The following is a 23,102-nucleotide window of genomic DNA, read 5'->3' on the forward strand; positions in this document are numbered from 1 at the left end:
TATATGGTGACATAATTGTACTTTGATAATACATTTACTTTGAACTGTGACTTGCAGTCTATTTCATAAAATGAATGATAATCTTACAGAATGACAAATTCCTTACTGTAAGTAAATCCCAAACTGTTGTGTTTTTTTCCATCTGGGATATTGGAATTCCTCGCATGTAGAGTAGCTGCAAACATTTAATGGACACATTATCCTCAAATCGCCATTGGTTGACCAAGACAGCACTGGAGATGCGTGGCAACAGTTTGACGGTGCCTCACAAAATTTCTTGATATACTTCTGAACTACTGTCGTTGCAATCTGCAGCCTATAATTTCCCTTTAAGTAGCATACTTCTGAAATAGACCTGGAACTATCTGATATTTTGTAGAATACTTGTATCTGTACAGTGTACTGATTTTTGAGGATAACCATGTGCTTCATTCCATAAGTGTTATCTTGACAGAAGAGCTTTCTACATTGATTCAATTCTTTTTCTCCATGCCGTGCAACATCAGGTGCTGATAAATTCCCTGCGTCAGGCAGTATCATTTTTTGATCCAAAGTTCAAAGTAAATTTATTATCAAAGTACGTGGATGTCACCGTATAAACCCTGAGGTTCATTTTCTTGCGAGCATACTCAATAAGGCCATAATAGAATAATAACTAATGGAATCAAAGAAAGACCGTACCTACTTGGGCATTCAGCTAGTGTGCAAAAGACAACAAGCTGTGCAAATACAAAAAGAAATAATAATGTAAGTATACAAGCAATAAATATTGAGAACATGAGATGAAGAGTCCTTAAATGGGACTACAGAGTTTCTAGTGAACTGAGATGCACTTGATTATAGTTGTCAGTAAAACTACAAAATAAGTAATAATTTTGGTACACTGGAAACATTAAGAATGGACTTGTTTGAGTAATATGTACAGAATAAAACGTGTGTTTATTACATCTATTTCCTTGTGCATAATGCTTAATTCTTATTTTTTTCCATATACTGCATTTAGAAATGTTGTATCTAACCATGATTCTTTTACTTGCTGGGGCTCTTACATCATACACAATTCACAATCATCTCAGCTGTCAGTCTGCAACACTGACCTAGGAATAATATTGTTACCTTTGGAGTTTTCTGTAATTGGTCACCATAACTTTGGTGGACGCCTACTTGGATGCATAAACAGCATTTCTGCCAGGGTTAGGCAGTTGATCAGGACAATTTTAAACATTCAAAGTTCTCTAAATGACAGCAAATAGGCAGTTTTATTGGATAATTTGTTTTTTTTTGTAAAGGATGGGAGAGGATTTCCTGTAATGTTTGTGTGCCTGTACAGATGAAGTAGTACTTTATATATAATACAGGTTATTTATGTGAACATAAATTTATGTATGGCAAGACATTGTGCTTACTTTCAGAGAAAACAAATGACTTGTTAATATTGTGTGCAAATATCTTCAGTTTTGTGGATCATTCATGTCCAAACAAAAACAATATTGACTTAAGCCAATGCCCAATTTAGAACATAGAACAATACAGCACAGTACAAGCCCTTTGGCTCACAATGTTGTGCTGACCCTTAAACCCTGCCTCCCATATAACCCCCGCCACCTTAAATTCCTCCATATACCTGTCTAGTAGTCTCTTAAATTTCACTTGTGTATCTGCCTCCACCACTGACTCAGGCAGAGCATCCCATGCACCAACCACTCTCTGAGTAAAAAAAACCTTCCTCTAATATCCTCCTTGAACTTCCCACCCCTTACCTTAAAGCCATCTCCTCTTGTATTGAGCAGTGGTGCCCTGGGGGAGAGGCGCTGGCTGTCCGCTCTATCTGTTCCTCTTAATATCTTGTATACCTCTATCATATCTCCTCTCATTCTCCTCCTCTCCAGAGAGTAAAGCCCTAGCTCCCTTAATCTCTGATCATAATGCATACTCTCTAAACCAGGCAGCATCCTGATAAATCTCCTCTGTACCCTTCCCAATGCTTTTACATCCTTCCTATAGTGAGGTGACCAGAACTAGACACAGTACTCCAAGTGTTGCCTAACCAGAGTCTTGTGGAGCTGCACCATTACCCCACGACTTTTAAACTCTATCCCTCGACTTATGAAAGCTAACACTTCATAGGCTTTCTTAACTACCCTATCTACCTGTGAGGCAACTTTCAGGGATCTGTGGACATGTACCCCCAGATCCCTCTGCTCCTCCACACTTTCAAGTATCCTGCCATTTACTTTGTACTCTGCTTTGGAGTTTGTCATTCCGAAGAGTACCACCTCACACTTCTCCGGGTTGAACTCCGTCTGCCACTTCTCAGCCCACTTCTGCATCCTATCAATGTCTCTCTGCAATCTTTGACAATCCTCTACACTACCTACAACACCACCAACCTTTGTGTCGTTTGCAAACTTGCCAACCCACCCTTCTACCCCAACATCCAGGTCGTTAATAAAAATCATGAAAAGTAGAGGTCCCAGAGCCAATCCTTGTGGGACACCACTAGTCACAACCCTCCAATCCGAATGTACTCCCTCCACCACGACCCTCTGCTTTCTGCAGGCAAGCCAATTCTGAATCCACATGGCCAAACTTCCTTGGATCCCATGCCTTCTGACTTTCTGAATAAGCCTACTGTGTGGAACCTTGTCAAATGCCTTACTAAAATCCATGTAGATCACATCAACTGCACTACCCTCATCTATATTTTTTACTCATTATCCAGACTACTCACAAATAAATTATGAGGCAAGTGGTTTGTACATCCATTGATAATATTTTAAACTATCCAATGTATGGGTATTGTACATGAATTGCATTTGCTGCAATATGTCAAAGTAAAGTCCACCAAATAATTGCTTAAATGAATCAAGTAAGAGTCGATGGAGATGAGCAGCAATTGAAGAAAAAGAATTAGTTACTTTCAATCAGAAATGACTCAACTATTTCAAAGTTAGGGTAAATTTAATCAACCTTTTCATTATATATTTTAATTAACTTTGTGTTCCCCTGTTCTGTATATGCTTAGCATACAAATTTAAGGCCTATCATTAAAGGCTTTAAACTTCTGTTCACTATTATCAGTACCCAACATTTATTGATATTGCCTGCTTAGTTAAGGATATTCTAAAGTGGGTTATCAAATCTGAGTATGCAACATTTCCAACATCATACATGGTGGCTGAAAACTGTCACAACAGTGATCATTATAATCTGGGAGTTGAGTTTGACTGAAACATATGTCTTCAATTTTAATAGTTCAGTTCCCCAAATGCCCTTGAGGAGAATATTGCCTGAGAAGGAGCTTTCATGTAAGAATAATTTGTGCTAAGTAGCTCAGTGATCTGTTTGTTACGTTAGACCTGACAGTTTGTTTATATTTCTTAAGGAGTATGATGAATGGGGGGAGAAGTTGATGCTAATTAGCTTAAATTGTTCCTAAGAATGCAGTTCACATTGCCAGTTTTATTGTTTTAGTGTTTCTTTGCACTTTTTAAATAATTGAATTGAGCTCTGACCATTCATCATAATTTTGGGCAGAACGGAAAGAAATTACTGTAACATGGGGAGTCTGTCTGATGGAAGATGTCACTGTGTGGCAAATTGTGTAGGACAACAAACCAGGTTCTGCCATTTTCTAAACCTTCTAAATGTAATTATCATACAGAACTGAATTTAAATGTTTTGCAGAAACCTAAATGCAGAAACACTTTACTAGCAAAGGACAACACTTTTTTGAGGCTAATCCTCAACAAGTCTGTGTTATAAAAACAATTCAGATTTTAAGAATGTGAATAAACTGCATACTCAACTGAGAATCTGGAATACATTTGTGCACTTAGGGAAAACGAATCAATGTAATTCTAAATTAAATTGTGATGTGAAATGTGAGCTTTGTTGCTGAAGCAAAATAAAAGTTTGCAGAAGAGTGATCTCTGTTGAGGCTAAATATCGAGTTTCTGAAGTTTTACATCTACATGGAAACAGGGAAAAATAGGATGATCCCCAACATAACTATTGTGCAATTCCCTTGAGTACCAATGGAAGAGGAAAAAAATGGTGCTCGTTAGCAGTCAGTAAGGAGAAGAGTGTTTGCTGTAGGGCAGTCTGTGCAGTTTACACTGCTTGGGTGTTTCACTGATCACTAATTTCCATGGAAGGAAATGATCCTATGGTTTATGCTATCCACGTTTGTGAATATTTGACCCATAATTGGCATTTATTAGTGAACTTGAGATTTGATGGATGAGTGTCAGCATATGGCCAGTTAGCTTAAAGGCAGTTTAGGTGACTTTTAGACTGAATGATCAGTAGATATATACTGAGGCTTTTTCCACTTTTATATTAAACAAAAACTTCAGATGATTATGATTGTAGTAATTGTGTTTTCTTAAATCTGAGTTTAGACTGGTGTTTCAGTACTGCTTTTTGTAAAACATCCTGTATTTGGCAAAGTGATCATGAGATCATAAATGCTGAATGGTCTACATCAAATGTATAAAATGTTTGTACAAATAATTTTTGAGAAATGGAGAAAGTATATAGAATTTTTCCACAAAAATGCATGGAAACTTCTCAATGTTATCAAAAATTGACATTAAGTAAAAGCAGATGTTGAACAGTTTAGAAAATCAGGGCATTATTTTCCTGTTTCCATTGCAGTTTGCTAAACACATTATAAATAAGCTTTGATGTAATTCAGAGTACCTTGTTTATTTTGTTGATAGTATCAGTTCAGAAATTTCACCATCCCTTGTTTAAGTTATAGAATGAGCAGATATGTAAGTGAGCTTAGAGAGGATACATTTTGTTTGCATAAAGAAATGTTGAAATGAGTATTTCCACTGACTTTGCAACCTTATTTCAGTCCATAAAAGAAAAGTTCCTTCCAAGATATAAATTAGTGCAATGCACTTATGGCAAAGGAAAAAGAAAGGCATGTTTATATATTCAAGTTTGTGGATACCATACAGAAATAATACATCAGTGTACAAAGTGCTTATCTAATGTGAATTGAACGATATAAGGCCTAATTATTCGTACACATTAAAACCAAAACTGCCTCATTTGTGGACTTTTTTTTAATGAATCTCTATCTATTTGGGCCTTTTTTTTTCCCAGACTCTGTTAATACAATTTAATTTCAACATTCCTGCCTATCACTTTATTTTGCTGCTTTTGGTTTGAGATTATTATGTACTTGCATCTTGTGATTTTATACCTAATGTAATGATATTTGCAGGAGCATTACTGTTAAATTTCAGCACAGTTGATTTCATTTTTGGAAAAAATGGACATTATAAAATTCCTTATTAATTCTTTTTAAGGTCTTTTGTTAATATAAATTAGTGATAAAAATTAATCATTTTGAATAGAAAAACATTTCCAGTAGATCCCCATTGTAGCAAATAGCATAGATGGAGGGAAACACTTTTTCACAAAAAATTTAATTTGACATTTTGTGTTGCAAAATGGACATTTTGCTCTCATTTTAAAGTATGAACAGTGGAGAGATTCTATGAAGAACAAAAATTGAATATTCAGATATATATCAACATATTTAAAAAATAAATTTGTCTCCACATTCTAATGTTATTACAATATATAATATTATGCCTCTTGGTGTTGGTGATCAAATCATGTCCCATTATCATGTAATTATAGGGATTTCCAAACTGTTATAAAGACTGGTTACTAACAGTCTTTATAAGTACAAACACTCATAAACATTATAACAATTTTCATCAAATGATCTCCAGAAACTCCCTATTAGGAGACTTATTTTAACCAATAGGATTTAAATAACACTGGTTCGCCACATGCTTAGGTAAACAATTGTCTCTCAGTTATGGTTAGATAAATAGAAAAAGAAGTACTTTTAAGATGAAAGCCTGGTGGATATGATCAGATGCTCTGATATTTAGAAACTCTTGGGGGGAGGAAAAATAACAAATATAATTGCCTGGTTTAAGAACATTCTTGCGCTATATGACTACCACCCTTTCAGATTCCAGATGAAGTAGCATTTGAAATAAAGGAGCTGGATATCTTGGCTGAGAGAGATCCATTGAAATTCCTGGCAAGACAACAAAGGAAAGGTGGACCTATTTCATCACTGACAAACAGGGAAAATGTAAAAGTTGAATTTGATGCCAAAATGACCTCGTGACCACTGTGTTAATCAAGACCATCGCCCTTTCACATTAGACTACCTACTGAATTGTGGCTACATCTACATATCAAGGATCCCCATTGCAGCACACAATTTGCATTAAAAGCAAATTGAACAACATTTGAAAATTTACATTCCAGCAATTCCCACCCCCACAAAGAGACCCATACTCTAAGATTCTAACAAAAGCAAAATATTGACTATTCTGAAAAGCTGACCCAGAAAGTAGTGGAAATATTCGCAGATCTAACACAACTGCAGAAGGAAAAATAGTTGTTATTTCTGACCACTGACATTTGGAAAATGCCAGAAAAGGATGTTTTCCAATGCAGATAGAAAGGAGAGGAGGGAACTTTTGTGAATGCATGAAGTGTAGAAGGCAGGTATGATTACAGTTGTTCAGATGGAAAGTTAAAAAAAAATAATTGCTTCTGGGAGAAGTAATGAAACAATAGTGGATCTAGAAGAGGTGTAAAATCAGAACAGAATCAATATTTTCATCACAAGTACCGAGTTAAATGTTTGTTGTCATTTGTTGTTTCAACTGAAGGATAAAACCATAAATCATAGCAAAATTAGACTATTCAGCCCATTGAGTCTGTTCCCACACTCCATCATGGCTAATCCCGGATCCCTCTCAACCCCATACACCTGCTTTCTCGCCATATCCTTTGATGCCCTGACCAATCAGGAAACTATCAACTTCTGCCTTAAATATACCCACGGACTTGGCCTCCACCACAGTCTGTGGCAGAGCATTCCACAGTTTCGCTACCAGCTGGCTTAAAAAAAAGAATCCCCCTTAACTGTTCTAAACTCTGGGCTGCTGGCAACTGTGGTGGAGGCGGATACGATAGGGTCTTTTAAGAGACTTTTGGATAGGTACATAGCTGAGAAAAATAGAGGGCTATGGGTAACCCTAGTAATTTCAAAGGTAGGGACAGGTTCGGCACAACTTTGTGAGCCGAAGGGCCTGTATTGTGCTTTAGGTTTTCTGTGTTTTCTATGTTTCCAAAAGGTCGCCCCTCAACCTGGAGGCTGTGCCCTCTAGTTCTGGATACCTCCACCAAAGGAAAGATCCTCTCCACATTCACAGTATATAGTCCTTTCAACATTCAGTAAGTTTCAATGAGATCTGCCCTCATTCTTCTAAATTCTGGTTAGTACAGGCCCAAAGCTGCCAAACGCTCCTCATATGTTAACCCCTTCTTTCCAGGAATCATCCTCGTGAACCTCCTCTGGACACTCTCCAATGACAACACACCCTTTCTGAGATATGGGGCCCAAAATTGTTGACAATCCTTCAAGTATAGCCTGACTAATGTCTTATAAAGCCTCAACATTATCTCCCTGCTTTTGTATTCTATTCCCCTTGGAGCACATGCCAACATTGTATTTGCCTTCTTTACCACAGACTCAACCGTTAAATTAACCACCTGGAAGTCTTGCATGAGGATTTCTAAGTCCCTCTGCACCTCTGATGTTTGAACTTTCTCCCCATTTAGATAGTAGTCCACGCAATTGTTTTTATCAAAATACATTATCATACATTTCCCAACACTGTATTCCATCTGCCACTTTCTTGCACATTCTTCCTATTTGTCCAAGTCCTGTCGCAATCTCATTGCTTCCTCAGCACTATCTACCCCTTCACCTATCTTTGTATCATCTGCAAACTTTGCCACAAAGCCATCAATTCCATTATCCAAATCATTAACAAACAACGTGAAAAGTAACGGTCCCAATACTGACCCCTGAGGAACACTAATAGTCACTGGCTGCCAACCAGAAAAAGCCCCTTTTATTACAACTTGCTGCCTCCAGCCTGTCAGCCATTGCTCTATCCATGCCAGTACCTTTCTTTTAACACCTTAGGATTTTATCTCGTTAAGCAGCCTTATATGTTGCACCTTTTCAAAGGCCTTCTGAAATCCAAGTAAATGACATACACTCTCTCTCTTTTGTCCACCCTGCTTGTTATTTCCTCGAAGAACTCCAACAGATTTGTCAAGCAAGATTTCCCTTAACAGAAACCATGCTGACTTTGGCTTATTGTATCAATGGTCTCCAAGTGCCCCAAAACCTCATCCTTAATAATAGACTCCAACACTTTCCCAGCCACTGAGGTTAGATTAACTGGCCTATAATTTCATTCATTTTGCCTTCCTCCCTTCTTAAAGAGTGAAGTGACATTTGCAATCGTCCAGTCCTCTGGGACCATGCCAGAATCAAGTGATTCTTGAAAAATCATGAACAATGCATCTGGTATCTCCTCAGCAACCTCTTTCAGGACTCTGGGATGTAGTCCATCTGGTCCAGGTGACTTATCCACTTTAAGACCTTTGAGTTTGCCTGGCACTTTTTCCTTTGGAAAAGCAATGGCCCTCACTGCTGCTCCCTGACACTCACGTTCCTCTGGCACACTGCTAATGTCTTCCATAGTGAAGGCTAATGCAAGGTACCCATTAAGTTCATCTGTCATTTCTTTGTCCCTCATTACTACCTCACCAGTATCATTTTCCAATGGTCTAATATCAACTGTTACCTCCCTTTTACTCCACATAACTGAAAAAACTTTTCGTATCATGCTTCATAGTATTGGCTAGTTTGCCCTCATATTTAATCTCTTCCCTTCTTGTGACTTTTTTCTTGCTTTCTGTTGAATTTTACAAGCTTCCCAGTCATCCAACTTCTCACTCACTTTTGCCACCTTATATGCCCTTTCCTTGGCTTTGATGCAGTCCTTAACTTTCCTTGTCAGCCATGTTTGCCTACCCCTGCCATTTGAGAACTACTACTTCTGTGGGACATATCTATCCTGCGCCTTGTGAATTAGTCCTAGAAACTTCAGCCATCTCTGTTCTGCTGTCATCCCTACCAGTATCCTCTCTCATACCTCTGTAATTCCCTTTATTGCATTGCGATACTGATACATGTGACTTGTGCTTCTCCCTCTCAAATTGCAGTATGAATTCAATCATATTATGATCACTGCCTCTGGAGGGCTCCTCTACATAAAGCTCCCTAATGAGATGTGGGTTGTTACAAAACATCCAATCTGAAATAGCCTTTCTCTAAGTAAGCTCAAGCACAAGCTGCTCTAAAAAACCATCTCGTAGGCACTCAACAAACTCCCCCTCTTGCGATCTGACAGCAACCAGATTTTTCCAATCCCCTTGCATATTGAAGTCTCCGATTACAATTGTGATATGACCATTATTACATTGACTTTTCCAGCTCCCTTTGCAATCTCAACTCCACATTTTTGGGTATTATTTGGAGGCCTATGAATGATTCCCATAATGGATCTTTTAACCTTGCAATTTCTTAACTTCACCCACAAGATTCAACATTCTCTGACTCGATACATGGATGGGAGGTGTATGGAGGATATGGTCCGTGTGCAGGTCAGTGGGACTAGGCAGAAAATAGTTCGGCACAGCCAAGAAGGGCCAAAGGGCCTGTTTCTGTGCTGTAGTTTCTATGGTTCTATGGTTTGATGTCACCTACTTTTAAAAATGTAATTCCATCTCTTACCAACAGGGTTGCACCATCACCTATGCCTTCCTGCCTGTCCTTTTGATACAACGTATATCCTTTGATGTTAAACTCCCAATTATGGCCTTCTTTCAGCCATGACTCAGTGAAGCACATCAGCTTCCATCTGAGGAATGACCTGGATCTACTCCAGTTTGCCCACTGTCACAACAGGTCAACAGCAGATTCCATTTCACTGGCCCTTCACTCAAATCTGGAACTCCTGGACAATGAAGATGCATATGTCAGGATGCATTCAATACTATCATCCTCTCAATTCATCACTAAGCTCCAAGAACTGTACCTCTATCTTTTTGTGCAACTGGATCCTCAATTTCCTCACTGGCAAGCCCCAGTTAGTACAGATTGGCAACAACTTCTTCACATTCCCCATCAGCAAGGGTGTGTGCTTAGCCCCCTGCTCTACTCAAAGTTCAAAGTAAATTTATAATCTAAGTACATGTATGTCAGCATATAAATCCCTGAGATTCATTGTCTTGTAAGCATACTCAATAAGCTCTTCATAGAATAATAACCATAATAGGATCAATGAAAGACTGCACCAACTTGGGTGTTGAACCAGTGTGCAAAAGAGAACAAACTGCAAATACAAAAATAAAGAAATAATAAATAAATAAATGAATGAATGAATAAGCAATAAACTCACTTACTCCCTCTACCCTAATAATACTCACTTTATACTTGCGATTGTGTGGCCATGAACAGTTCCAGTGCTGTATTTAAGTTTGCTAATGACGCAACTGTTTGAATCAAAGGTGGTGAAAAATGGCATATAGGAGGGAGATTCAAAATGTAGTTGACTGGTGCCCCAACAGCAACCTCTCACTCAAAGCCAGCAAAACGAATGAGTTGGTTATTGACAGCATGAGAAAGAAGCTGGAAGTCCATGAGCTAGTTCTTTTTAGGGGATTGGAAGTGGAGAGGATCAGCAACTTTGAAATCCATGGAATTAATATATCAGTGGAGCTGTCCTAGAACCAGAGTGCAAGTGCCTCTACTTTCTTTGAAGTTTGTGTAGATTCAGCATATCACCGAAAACTTTGACAAATGCAGAGCAGAGAGTATCCTAGCTGGTTGCATCATGGCCAGGTAGGGGAACCCCAATGCCTGGAAATGGAAAAGACTAAAAAAAAGTGGTGGATACATCCCAGTTCTTACTTGCGTACTGCCTGTTATGCCTCTGGCCTCTCGGGCAGCAAAGAAGGTCCTCCATCTCTGGTGGTGTTCAGAGCTTCCTTTATCACATCAATGGCTTTCTCTTGGTTTTCATTGCTGTTAGTCATGCAAGTCCTAGGTGGAGATTCAGGAGTACCATCACACTCAGGAGGATTCTTCATTGCTGTCTTTGTAACAGTTTTGTTTTACCAGTCAGGTTTAGCCCTGAACTGAGCCTTCAAACCTGGAGGGCTGGTTGACCACTCTTAGTCTGGCCTTTGATCTGTTTGGTATGGGTGATACTACCAGGAGCCAAAGCGTAAATCCCTGACTCCAGCCAACATAGCTCTCTGGGTCTTTGAGGCACATAAGCCTCCAAACCACAACAAAGTTGTGGTCCTCTTGGAGGACAGCTCAGTCCATCACAGGCAAAACCCTCCCCATCATTGAGCACATTTACTTGGAGCACTGCCACAAGAACGCAACGTCAATCATCAGAGACCCCCCACCATGCAGTCCATACTATCTTCTTGCTGCTACCCTTTGGATGGAGGTACAAATGCCTTAGGCCTCAGAACAGCAGGTTCAGGAACAGTTATTATCCTGCAGCTATCAGGCTCATGAACCATAGTAGATAACTTCGCTCACCACAACTCTGAACTAATTCTACGACCTACAGACTCACTTTCAAGGACTCTTTACAACTCATGTTCTCAGTATTATTTTTTATTTGCACACTGTCTTTTTTGCACAATGCTGTTTGCCATTCTTTAGGTATAGTTTTTAATAAATTGTATTTATTTTCCTGTAAATACCTGGAAGAATATGAACCTCAAGGTAGGATATGGTAACGTAATGTACTTATTATAAATTTGTATTGAACTTTGAACTTAAACTTTTAAGGTAAAACTAAAAGGTAAAGTAGAATGACAGTCGGAAAGGCAGCAGAAGCTAACGGGGTCAATAACTCGAAATCCGTTATTGCTTAATGTTCCCCATCTCTTTTCTGTGCTCTTTAGTCTTGTTTTTAAAGATTAAAAACTGGCCATTGTTGACTCACTGTTGTGATTTGAGGGGGAATCATCCTGGGAGTGGATTTGTTCCATTATTCAATTAATTCAGAATCATATTTATTATTACTGATATATGTTGGTAATGTTTTGCAGCAGTACAGTGCAATACATAAAAAACTGTAACAATAAGAAATACTGAAAAATAAATAAGCAGTGCAAAAGGAGCAGCCAGTGAGGTAATGTTCGTGGGTTCAAGTCAATCAACATTTGAATAGCTCAGACTAGCAGAAAGCAGCTGATTGGGTAATCGAGGTCAGGTGACCAAGCATTTTGAAAAGCTCAAACAGATAAATAGAGGGGTAGCTCAAGCGGAACGACCTGTGGAAAGCAGCCAGTGAGTGAGTGGGCCAGTGAAGGAGTAGAGCTTTGAGGCTTTGACTCGAGAGGCTTCGATGAGAAGAGGCAGAGGACAAGCTTGCTCGCAGTTAATTTTTACAATGCCTTCTGAGACGCTGATGTGCCCCTCGTGAGATGTGGCAGTCTTGGGGGAACGACCCTCTCTCGCAGAGTCACATCTGCCAGAAGTGCATACGGCTGGGCAATCTGGAAGACAGTGTAAGGAATCTGGAGCAGCAGCTGGATGACCTTCGACTCATAAGGGAGAATGAGGCAGTCATAGGTGAGAGCTACAGGGAGGTAGTCACACCTAGGCTGCCAGAAGCAGGTCGCTGGGTGACAGTCAGAGGGGGGAAAGCGAAGGTGAGCAGACAGGTAGTGCAGAGCACCCCTGTAGCCATTCCCCTGAATAATAAGTTTACCGTCCTGGATACTGTTGGCGGGGATGACCAACCAGGTGTGAGCCACGGTGGCAGGGCCTCTGGCACTGAGTCTGACCCTGTGGTGCAGAAGGGTGGGACATAGAAGAGGAGAGCTGTCATCATTGGAGACTCTATAGTCAGGGGAGCAGGCAGGAGATTTTGTGGATGTGAGAAGGACACCCGCATGGTTTGTTGCCTCCCGGGTGCCAGGGTCTCGGATGTCTCTGACCAGGTGCACGACATCCTGGTACGAGAGGGAAAGCAACCAGAAGTCGTGATACATATTGATACCAACGCTATAGGCAGGAAGAGGGCTGAGGTCCTGAAGTGTGAGTTTCGGCAACTAGGCAGAGGGCTGAAGAACAGGACCTCAAGGGTGGCATTCTCAGGATTGCTGCCAGTGCTACGTGACAGTGATGGTAAGAATTGGAGGAGATGGCAGTTGAATGCGTGGCTGAGGAGATGGTGCAGGGAGCAGGGTTTTAGATTTTTGGATCATTGGGATCTCTTCTGGGGAAGGTGGGACCTGTACAGATTGGATGGGTTGCACCTGAACGTGAGGGGGAGCAACATCCTTGCAGGTAGGTTTGCTAGCATGGTTCGGAAGGGTTTAAACTAATTTGCAAGGGGAATGGGACCCGGAGCAATAGAGCAGTGAAGGAAATGCATGGAGGAAAGCCAGATCTAACATATGGAGAGGCTTTGCAGATAGAGAACCACAATAAAGGGTGTAAAGGTAGTAACCTCAATGCAAGAAGCATCGGGAACAAAGGTGGTGAACTGAGAGCTTGGATACATACATGGAATTATGCTGTCGTCGCCATTACAGAGACTTGGCTGGCACCAGGGCAGAAATGGATTCTCAATATTCCTGAATTTCAGTACTTTAAAAGGGATAGAGAGGGGGGAGGAGGGGTGGCATTACTGGTCAGGGATACTATTACAGCTACAGAAAGGGTGGATAATGTAGCAGGAACCTCTTTTGAGTCAGTATGGGTGGAAATCAGGAACAGAAAGGGAGCAGTTTCTCTATTGGGAGTATTCTATAGGCCCCCTGGTAGCAGCAGAGATACAGAGGAGCAGATTGGGAGGCAGATTTTGGAAAGGTGCAAAAATAACAGGGTTGTTATCATGGGTGACTTTAACTTCCCTAATATTGATTGGCACCTGATTAGTTCCAAGGGTTTAGATGGGGCAGAGTTTGTTAAGTGTATCCAGGACGGATTCCTGTCACAGTATGTGGACAGGCCGACTAGGGGGAATGTCATACTAGGTCTATTACTAGGTAACGAACTGGGTCAGGTCACAGATCTCTCAGTGGGGGAGCATCTGAAGGACAGTGACCACCATTCCCTGGCCCTTAGCATTTATCATGGAAAAGGTAAGAATCAGAGAGGACAGGAAAATTTTTAATTGGGGAAAGGCACATTATGAGGCTAAAAGGCTAGAACTTGTGGGTGTGATTTAGGATGATGTTTTTGCAGGGAAATGTACTATCGACATGTGGTCGATGTTTAGAGGTCTCTTGCAGGATGTTAGGGATAAATTTGTCCTGGTGAGGAAGATGAAGAATAGTAGGGTGAAGGAACCATGGGTGACAAGTGAGGTGGAAAACCTAGTCAAGTGGAAGAAGGCAGCATACATGAGGTTTAGGAAGCAAGGATCAGATGGGTCTATTGAGAAATTAAGGGAAGCAAGAAATGAGCTTAAGAAGGGGCTGAGAAGAGCAAGAAGGGGGCGTGAGAAGGCCTTGGCGAGTAGGGTAAAGGAAAACCCCAAGGCATTCTTCAATTATGTGAAAAACAAAAGGATGACAGGAGTGAAGGTAGGACCGATTAGAGATAAAGATGGGAAGATGTGCCTGGAGGCTGTGGAAGTGAGCGAGGTCCTCAATGAATACTTCTCTTCGGTGTTCACCAGTGAGGGGGAACTTGATGACTGTGAGGTCAATATGAATGAGGTTGATGTGCTGGAGCATGTTATATTAAGGGAGAGGAGGAGTTGGAGTTGTTAAAATACATTAGAATGGATAAGTCCCTGGGACCTGGGGGAATATTCCCCAGGCTGCTCCACGAGGCGAGGGAAGAGATTGCTGAGTCTCTGGCTACGATCTTTATGTCCTCGTTGTCCACGGGAATTGTACCGGAGGATTGGAGGGAGGCAAACGTTGTCCCTTTGTTCAAAAAAGGTAGTAGGGATAGTCCGGGTAATTATAGACCAGTGAGCCTTACGCCTGTGGTGGGAAAGCTGTTGGAAAGGATTCTTAGAGATAGGATCTATGGGCATTTAGAGAATCATGGTCTGATCAGGGACAGTCAGCATGGCTTTGTGAAGGGCAGATCGTGTCTAACAAGCCTGATAGAGTTCCTTGAGGAGGTGACCAGGCATATAGATGAGGGTAGTGCAGTGGATGTGGTCTGTATGGATTTTAGTAAGGCATTTGACAAGGTTCCACATGGTAGGCTTATTCAGAAAGTTAGAAGGCATGGGATCCAGGGAAGTTTGGCCAGGTGGATTCAGAATTGACTTGCCTGCAGAAGACAGAGGGTCGTGGTGGAGGGAGTACATTCAGATTGGAGGGTTGTGACTAGTCCCACAAGGATCTGTTCTGGGACCTGTACTTTTTGTGATTTTTATTAATGACCTGGATGTGGGGGTAGAAGGGTGGGTTGGCAAGTTTGCAGATGAGACAAAGGTTGGTGGTGTTGTAGATAGTGTAGAGGATTGTTGAAGATTGCAGAGAGACATTGATGGGATGCAGGAGTGGGCTGAGAAGTGGCAGATGGAGTTCAACCTGGAGAAGTGTGAGGTGGTACACTTTGGAAGGACAAACTCCAAGGTAGAGTACAAAGTAAATGACAGGATACTTGGAAGTGTGGAGGAGCAGGGGGATCTGGGGTACATGTCCACAGATCCTTGAAAGTTGCCTCACAGGTAGATAGGGTAGTTAAGAAAGCTTATGAAGTGTTAGCTTTCATAAGTCGAGGGATAGAGTTTAAAAGTCGTGATGTAATGATGCAGCTCTGTCAAACTCTGGTTAGGCCACACTTGGAGTACTGTGTCCAGTTCTGGTCACTTCACTATAGGAAGAATGTGGAAGCATTGGAAAGGGTACAGAGGAGATTTACCAGGATGCTGCCTGGTTTAGAGAGTATGCATTATGATCAGAGATTAAGGGAGCTAGGGCTTTCCTCTTTGGAGAGAAGGAGGATGAGAGGAGACATGATAGAGGTGTACAAGATAATAAGAGGAATAGATAGAGTGGATAGCCAGCACCTCTTCCCCAGGGCACCACTGCTCAATACAAGAGGACATGGCTTTAAGGTAAGGGGTGGAAGTTCAAGGGGGATATTAGAGGAAGGTTTTTTACTCAGAGAGCGGTTGGTGCGCAGAATGCACTGCCTGAGTCAGTGGTGGAGGCAGATACACTAGTGAAGTTTAAGAGACTACTAGACAGGTATATGGAGGAATTTAAGGTGGGGGGTTATATGGGAGGCAGGGTTTGAGGGTCGGCGCAACATTGTGGGCCGAAGGGCGTGTAATGTGCTGTACTGTTCTATGTTCATGGTTCATTCAGAAATTTGATGGTGAAGGGGAAAAACCTGTTCCTAAGACATCCCGTACCTCCTCTCTGATGGCAGTAATGAGAAGAAGGCATGTCCTGAATGGTGAGAGTCCTTAATAATGGATACAGCTTTCTTGAAACATCACCTGCGGAAGGTGAACAGGGGTGGGGGTGTGATTTCCAATTCTCAAGATCCATTGCTGGAGTAAGAGTATGGTGGATTCAACTTTTCCTTTCTGAATATTTTATTGTGACCAGGGATTGCTGTTCAGAGTTGTTCAATAGAGGTTCAGATATCAAATACCAGACTGTAATTAGACCAATATAGGGAGCAATCAAGGAAAGAGTGTGAATATTCAAGTTGTGCTATAATTTACCCCTTTTTAATCAACTGTGAATTCTCCATTTTTATTTTCCTTTGTCTCTGCTCTTGTATTCAAAGTAAGCAATCTGTCTACTACTTTCTTCACCATCTCTCCATATCCTTCTTATAGGCATCCGTTGGTCTCATGAGACCATGGATTTGCGCTTTGGGAGGTTTCCAGGGCGCAGGCCTGGGCAAGGTTGTATGGAAGACTGGCAGTTGCCCATGCTGCAAGCTTCCCCTCTCCACGCCACCGATGTTGTCCAAGGGAAGGGCACTAGGGCTGATATAGCTTGGCACCGGTGTCGTCGCAGAGCAATGTGTGGTTAAGTGCCTTGCTCAAGGACACAACACGCAGCCTTAGCTGAGGCTCGAAATAGCGACCTTCAGATCACCAGACCAATGCCTTAACTACTTGGCCACGCGCCATATCCTTACTCCCATCATTTTTCTCTACCTTGCTCTCCATCTGCCTCCTGACCTCCCTTCAAATCTCTTGTATCCTTTGTTGATTTTTCATCCCTCAATCTGCTTTTCACATCTTCCTTTTTTTGTTACCTTTGTGCCTTTTTACTATCACGTTTTTGCTTTTCTCACTACACTTTCCTTTTTCTCCATTCTTCTCTCGTTTCATTCACCTGACACCTCTGCCTGCTGCCCTACCCTTGCACTTTCTCCTTAATATCAATATCTTTCTGCACAAATTAATTTTGTAAAAATATGCTGACAGCTGTACTCAAATTTGACTTTAAACTCTGTTGGCAGGCAAATGAGAGCAACTACATATTTTAATTTTAACTAGTTCTTAAATAAGGCCAGTTTGAATTGTGCATTATTTAGGAAGTAGTTTTTTTTTAGCATAATCCAATAAGTAAGATCGCTGTACTTAATCTACAATCAGAAAACTGCATCCTTTCCATTTATCAAATATCACCAATTTGGGTTTTGTTATGAGATGGACTACCAGTCCAGCTATTTGGTTTGGAATGGGGTGGAGAGATCCAAAGATGCTCAACTTGTGCTACTTACTCTCACCCTTCCAGAAATTCTAATGTCTTTCTTCAGCTTTGAAGACAGATCTGTCTTTAATGCTGATATTGTGGACAGTAATGAACTTGGTGCATCTGTAAGCCTCCACTCTTATTTAATCAAGGCTAAATCAGTCTTGATTTCATCATGATGGATCGGGAGGATGGAAGTGAGTTTGTAGTAACATGTGGATATTAAGTAGAACAGGAAGTGAGCATTAATCATAGTAATATTAATGACTTTGAGAATTACTAGAAGGTTTGAGACATAGAGAGAGAGAGAGACTAGATATTGGAAAGCAAATGTCAATCAATAGAAATACCTACTCATGGAATCTTTGGATTATGTTCTAAAAGACTTTGGTATGGAGAATGAATCCAAGTTTCTTGGAGGCTGCAGTTGGAAGATTACTTGAGGTCCAGATTTTAAAGAGTTTTGATTTATAAGGATAAAAGGCCATTGTTTTTGTTCGGTCTAAGTGGGGGACAGAATAAGACTATTAGAGTAAGTTTAGCTTGACACTGATTTTTTTGTGAGTTGTCTCTGAAAAAAGATAATAAAACAAGTGTAAAGCTTGACAACATTATGATGGAGCAATGAATATTATGAAAATATATATTTTTGCAAAGCCTACAGGTTAATTGGATTGGAAATAATTATATTTCCATGCAAAAATCAACACAAAAGTTTATATACGACATTGACCAGTGTTGCATTAGATGTGCCAAACTAATTAAGCAAATTGTACCCGATGAAGGGTCTCAGCCCGAAACATCATCTATACTCTTTTCCATAGATGCTGTGTTCCTCTAGCATTTTGCGTGTGTTGCTTGGATTTCCAGCATTTGTAGATTTTGTCTTGTTTTCATACCTAATCCCTTCTACTTGCACTTAGTCTGTATCTCTCTCTCTGCATATTAAAATGCCCATCTAAGAGACCCTGAAATGTATTTGTTGTATCTGCTTCCACACCACCCCTGTCAGCACCCCACTTTATGTGCAAAAAAGCCCTGCTCCACACATGGCCTTTGAACGTTTTCCCTCTTATCTAAAAGGCACGCCCTCTTGTACTCAACGTTTCATCCCTGGGAAATGATGGTGGCTGTCTACTCTTATCTATTCCTCTCATAACTGGTCTTCCCTCAGCCAGAGAAAACAACCCTATTGTATCCAACCTCTCCTTACAACATGTATACTCTAAGTCAGGCAGCATTCTGATAAACATTTTCTGCACCCTTTACAGAGCCTTCCTTTTATGGGCTGACCAGAATTGAATGCACTACTCTAGGTACAGACTAACCAGAGTTATATACAATATGATATAATTTTGAATGATTTACAATTTTGGAAAATCACTAAGATCATACCAAAATATATTTCATTTAATGAAAGACTTGTATTATGTGTTGTTGTTTACAAAATCCCTCTTTAATTTTTGCTTCAATATACAAAACATTAAAACATCAACACTTCCTGACATGTTGAACATTAGTTTAAAAAATTGCCAAAGGAGCACAACCTCCAATTCTTATTTTTGTACAGCACAAGCCTTTTTTACCAAATGTCATTCTGTATGTAATTTGGCACCCCGGGTGGGGAGGGGGGTGGTAGGACCTGCAATCATGAGACAATGCTGGCACTTGTCTGTGAGGCTCCAGATTTTAAGAGTATGCAAACACACATTCCTCTGCTGAAACCTGTTTTAAGAATGGCAGCAAAGGGGGAGAGAGAGAAAACTTAAGAGTAGCCGATTGAGACCTTGAAATTTGATTCAATAAGAGCCACCAAGGGAAAGTGAGAGCAGATGTGCTTACCAGGAGGTGCCTGTGAAGAACACCTTCAGGGGCAATATCCCTAAACTCCAAGGATGAAAACCATGCTGTTGCAGTCCCTGAAGAGCAGGCAAACAAATCCTTGGACCTGATATGATCAATGATATTCTCTAGTTACATGCCAATTACTTGTGGTATTGCAAAGGTTGAATGCTCTGCTCTCTTTCAGTATGAAAATAACTAAGATAAAGATTTGGAATGTGAACATAATTAGATCTTTATTACCCGTCTGAGAAAGAGTCCACACTATTGTCTCAATTTGTAGAGCTTCTGATACCTGTGCTCCGATTCCATATCTTGGACCTCTCGTTATCTGCTGTTCCTCTTGTAGGACTATGTTAACATGTTTGCTAAGTTGTCCAATAAGCAGCTGATCACTCTGCAACACTGATCAGCTGCAGTTGTGCCTGGATTGATACTGAAGCGAGGAACATGAATACGTCAGTGGCATTGACTTCAACAATTTATGAGAACGGTTTGGAATCTGGAGCTCAGGTTATGGAAGGTTGCAGTTTTTCTTTGAGAGTTGTTTTAGTACACCTTAATGTTAGTAGATACTATGGCTTGGAGAGGTCAGCATTGAAGATTGAGACACTGTAGAGCATGAAAGAAGAAGTTCTTTTTCTAATGGGCCATCGTAACTCCTCCCTCAGTGTTTACATTCTTGCCTGTGGTCTTCCAGTGCCAGTGCATCAACTACGTCTTCCAGTAATTCTTGCAGGAGCACCTTGCATGCTTCCTGCCTGCCTTGCAGGAGTATCCTTGTGTGGAAGTTATTGCAGGTTTCATAATAATACCAGACTGTGGAATGGATAGTGTAGTGGGGAAAAGTTGCAAGTGAGAATTTTTCAATAATCAGATCCTCAGATGCAGAGCATATCATGTGTTTGCAGAAGCTAGAATCTTTTTTTAAAAATGGATGTACGCTATCCAATTAGAGTTTCATATATTCTTCCAGTTTACATTTGATCACTTTATAACTAAAGAAAAGGCAGAGGACAGACAAGTTGGTGCACAAGTGGGAAGGAGAGTTAAAATTGAAATGCATCTGGTTGCTCCACATACTGTACTCATTGCAGAGAGAGGACAGGTATTCTGCTAAGGAGTGGCCTTGTCTATCATGGTTTCACCATTGTAGAGGAGGCTACATCATGAATACCAGATGCAATAGACCATGTTGGAAAAGGTGCAGGTAAACTTCTGTTTATGTCCCTGGATAGTAGTGAGGGAGAAAATGACAGGACACCTGCTATCGGTCAAAGGAAGTGCTAGGGACAAGGGAGGGTTAAATGGGAATAAGTGGATCACAGGTTCCTGGTTTCTGTGGAAAGCAGAAGGGGAGGGGGGTAGGGAGAGGAGAGGGGAGGGGTGGAGCTTATAACCCAATATTTGAACATTATATTTTCAGGTAACCCACACTCCCGTTTCACTCCTTCCTCACACATTCAAATTTCCATCTAGTTTTTGTCAGCTCTCCCTTTATCTATCCCATTGGCCTATCATCTCTGTGCCATTTGGTTCCACTTATCATGCACCAACCTTGTACAAATCCCTTATATACTGCTAATTACTGGCAATTTTTCTAGTTCCCCTTAGTCCTAATGCAGGATCTTGAAATGTTGAATTAAATATTTTGCCCCTACAGATGCAGCTTGACCTGCTGAGTTCTCCCAGCATTCATGTTGTTATTTGTCTGGTTGATTTGAGAATAACCAATTATAGGGAAGCTTTAGAAAACTGAACTAGGATTGATGATACTAGTTGGGCATCAGTGGTAGATGTTATCAAATGTGTAATGCTTGGTTTAATTTTGAGAGAGCTGCCAAAAGTCATGGACATGGTTGTTATCCCATTTCACTCTGTTAAAAATTGAATTTCAATCTCATAATGGGAAAGGAAACTGTAGCACAATCAAAGCTGTAAGTCGAAGTGTTTTATGCAACAAAGCAAATAATTTGAATTACTGTACCATAGATAGAACAGCAAACTGGAAGCTTAAAAAAAGCCATTGTATCACTAAGTCTTTTGAACCAAGAGGAATTGCAATAAGCATGTATGTGACTTGATATCAGAACAGTGCTCTATGTGTGGCTTCAGCTTTGGAGAAAAGGAAGGAAGTATGGGTTTATAAAATAGTATTTTTGTCCTTTTTGTAGAAATGTTTAAGAACAAAAATTATATCAAAGGAATGAGGAAAAAATAATATTTATGCTTACAGATGATTGCATTCATGCTCTGCATGTGAAATTCCATTGAATATGTAGTTTATCATAATTTACACACCAATTGATGTTTCTCATTGAAATTTTCTGTTTTTATTGCATTTGAACATAGTTTAGGAAACATAATGGAAGTAACTTCACTAAGAAGTTTAGATGCTGTCACTGATCAGCTGAATTAATATATTCTTTTTCTGTCTGTTTCATAATTATTTCCTTAATTTAATGTGATAAATTATGTTAGTTTATTTTTATTTGATGTATACATGATCTGCTTCATAGAAGTGAGAAGTTATACATTATTATTTTGCAAAGAGTATTGGGCACTTTTTAATAGATTATACAATCCCAGTTCAATATCACAGCAATTAGGGATTTAGCAGTTCGCAAAATAATGTTTCCATTAAGTAATCACTATTTATATATGACAACTCCTCTCAGTGACTTCTTAATATTTTTTGTTTAATGTATTTTCACATTGAAAGTTTAGGACTCAAAAATGGCAAACATTAAGGGCATCATATTTTCATGAAACTTCATGAATTGATATGAATGAGCTTGCCATTTCAGAACAAGTATAAATTGTTTTTGAGAGTAAAGTGTAAAATAGATTCACATGTATTGAACTTGTGAGATTTGGTATCAGCACCAACTTTTCCAAATATCTTATATAATCCTTCTGTAATTTTAAATTCACTTCCTTCCCCTATTTCTAGGGTTGTTGCTTCTCAAAAGTTAATAGCTTTACCTGTGAAATTACCTATGTATCTGCAAAATCTAGGTTTAAGTACCTTAACATCTACTCTCAATGAATACTCACTCACCAGAAATGGGGCCTGAAGCTGGGCATGATTTTCTAAAGTTAAATAAAAACCTTTTTGCAACTTATATACAGCACTCTTTAAATTTTATACTTCCTTTACATAAACATACTTCAAAAAACATTATTTGCCTCTTTATAGCTGCCCTTGCTGGTGTGAACCTTTCTGGAGTCAGTAGTCAGTCCTAAGTCACATACTTTCTCTTTTACTTTTAATATGCATTCTGGTGTTGACTAGATGCTGTTTGAATGCATAGTCTCATGCAAAATTCTCTGTTATTCTGCAGTGAATGATAATTGCCATTTAAGAGCCCATTCAATTGAGTTATCCAAATCAGCTTCCAATCTGGTAATCCTTCCTTATTGGTTACTCACACATACTTTTTAAATCATTCCCACATTCAACAATACGACTATTGATCATTCATAAAAATAATGAACTGCAAATAACGCAGCACGTAATCCCGGGGGAAGGTATTTATTACCAAAAACTCCATTTTGAATTTTTCTCATTAATAACTGCACCCTATTTATGCAGCTTCAACCAACACCTAATCAAT

General features: G+C 40.0%; 1 protein-coding gene across 1 annotated transcript in view; it reads left to right on the forward strand.

The window, feature by feature from the left end:
* slc25a21 (solute carrier family 25 member 21) overlaps nt 1-23,102 on the forward strand; it is a 439,048-nt gene that overhangs the window by 80,177 nt on the left and 335,769 nt on the right. The window lies entirely within an intron of this gene.

This window comes from Mobula birostris, chromosome 1, assembly GCF_030028105.1.
Source record: "Mobula birostris isolate sMobBir1 chromosome 1, sMobBir1.hap1, whole genome shotgun sequence".
NCBI classification, from domain to species: Eukaryota; Metazoa; Chordata; class Chondrichthyes; order Myliobatiformes; family Myliobatidae; genus Mobula; species Mobula birostris.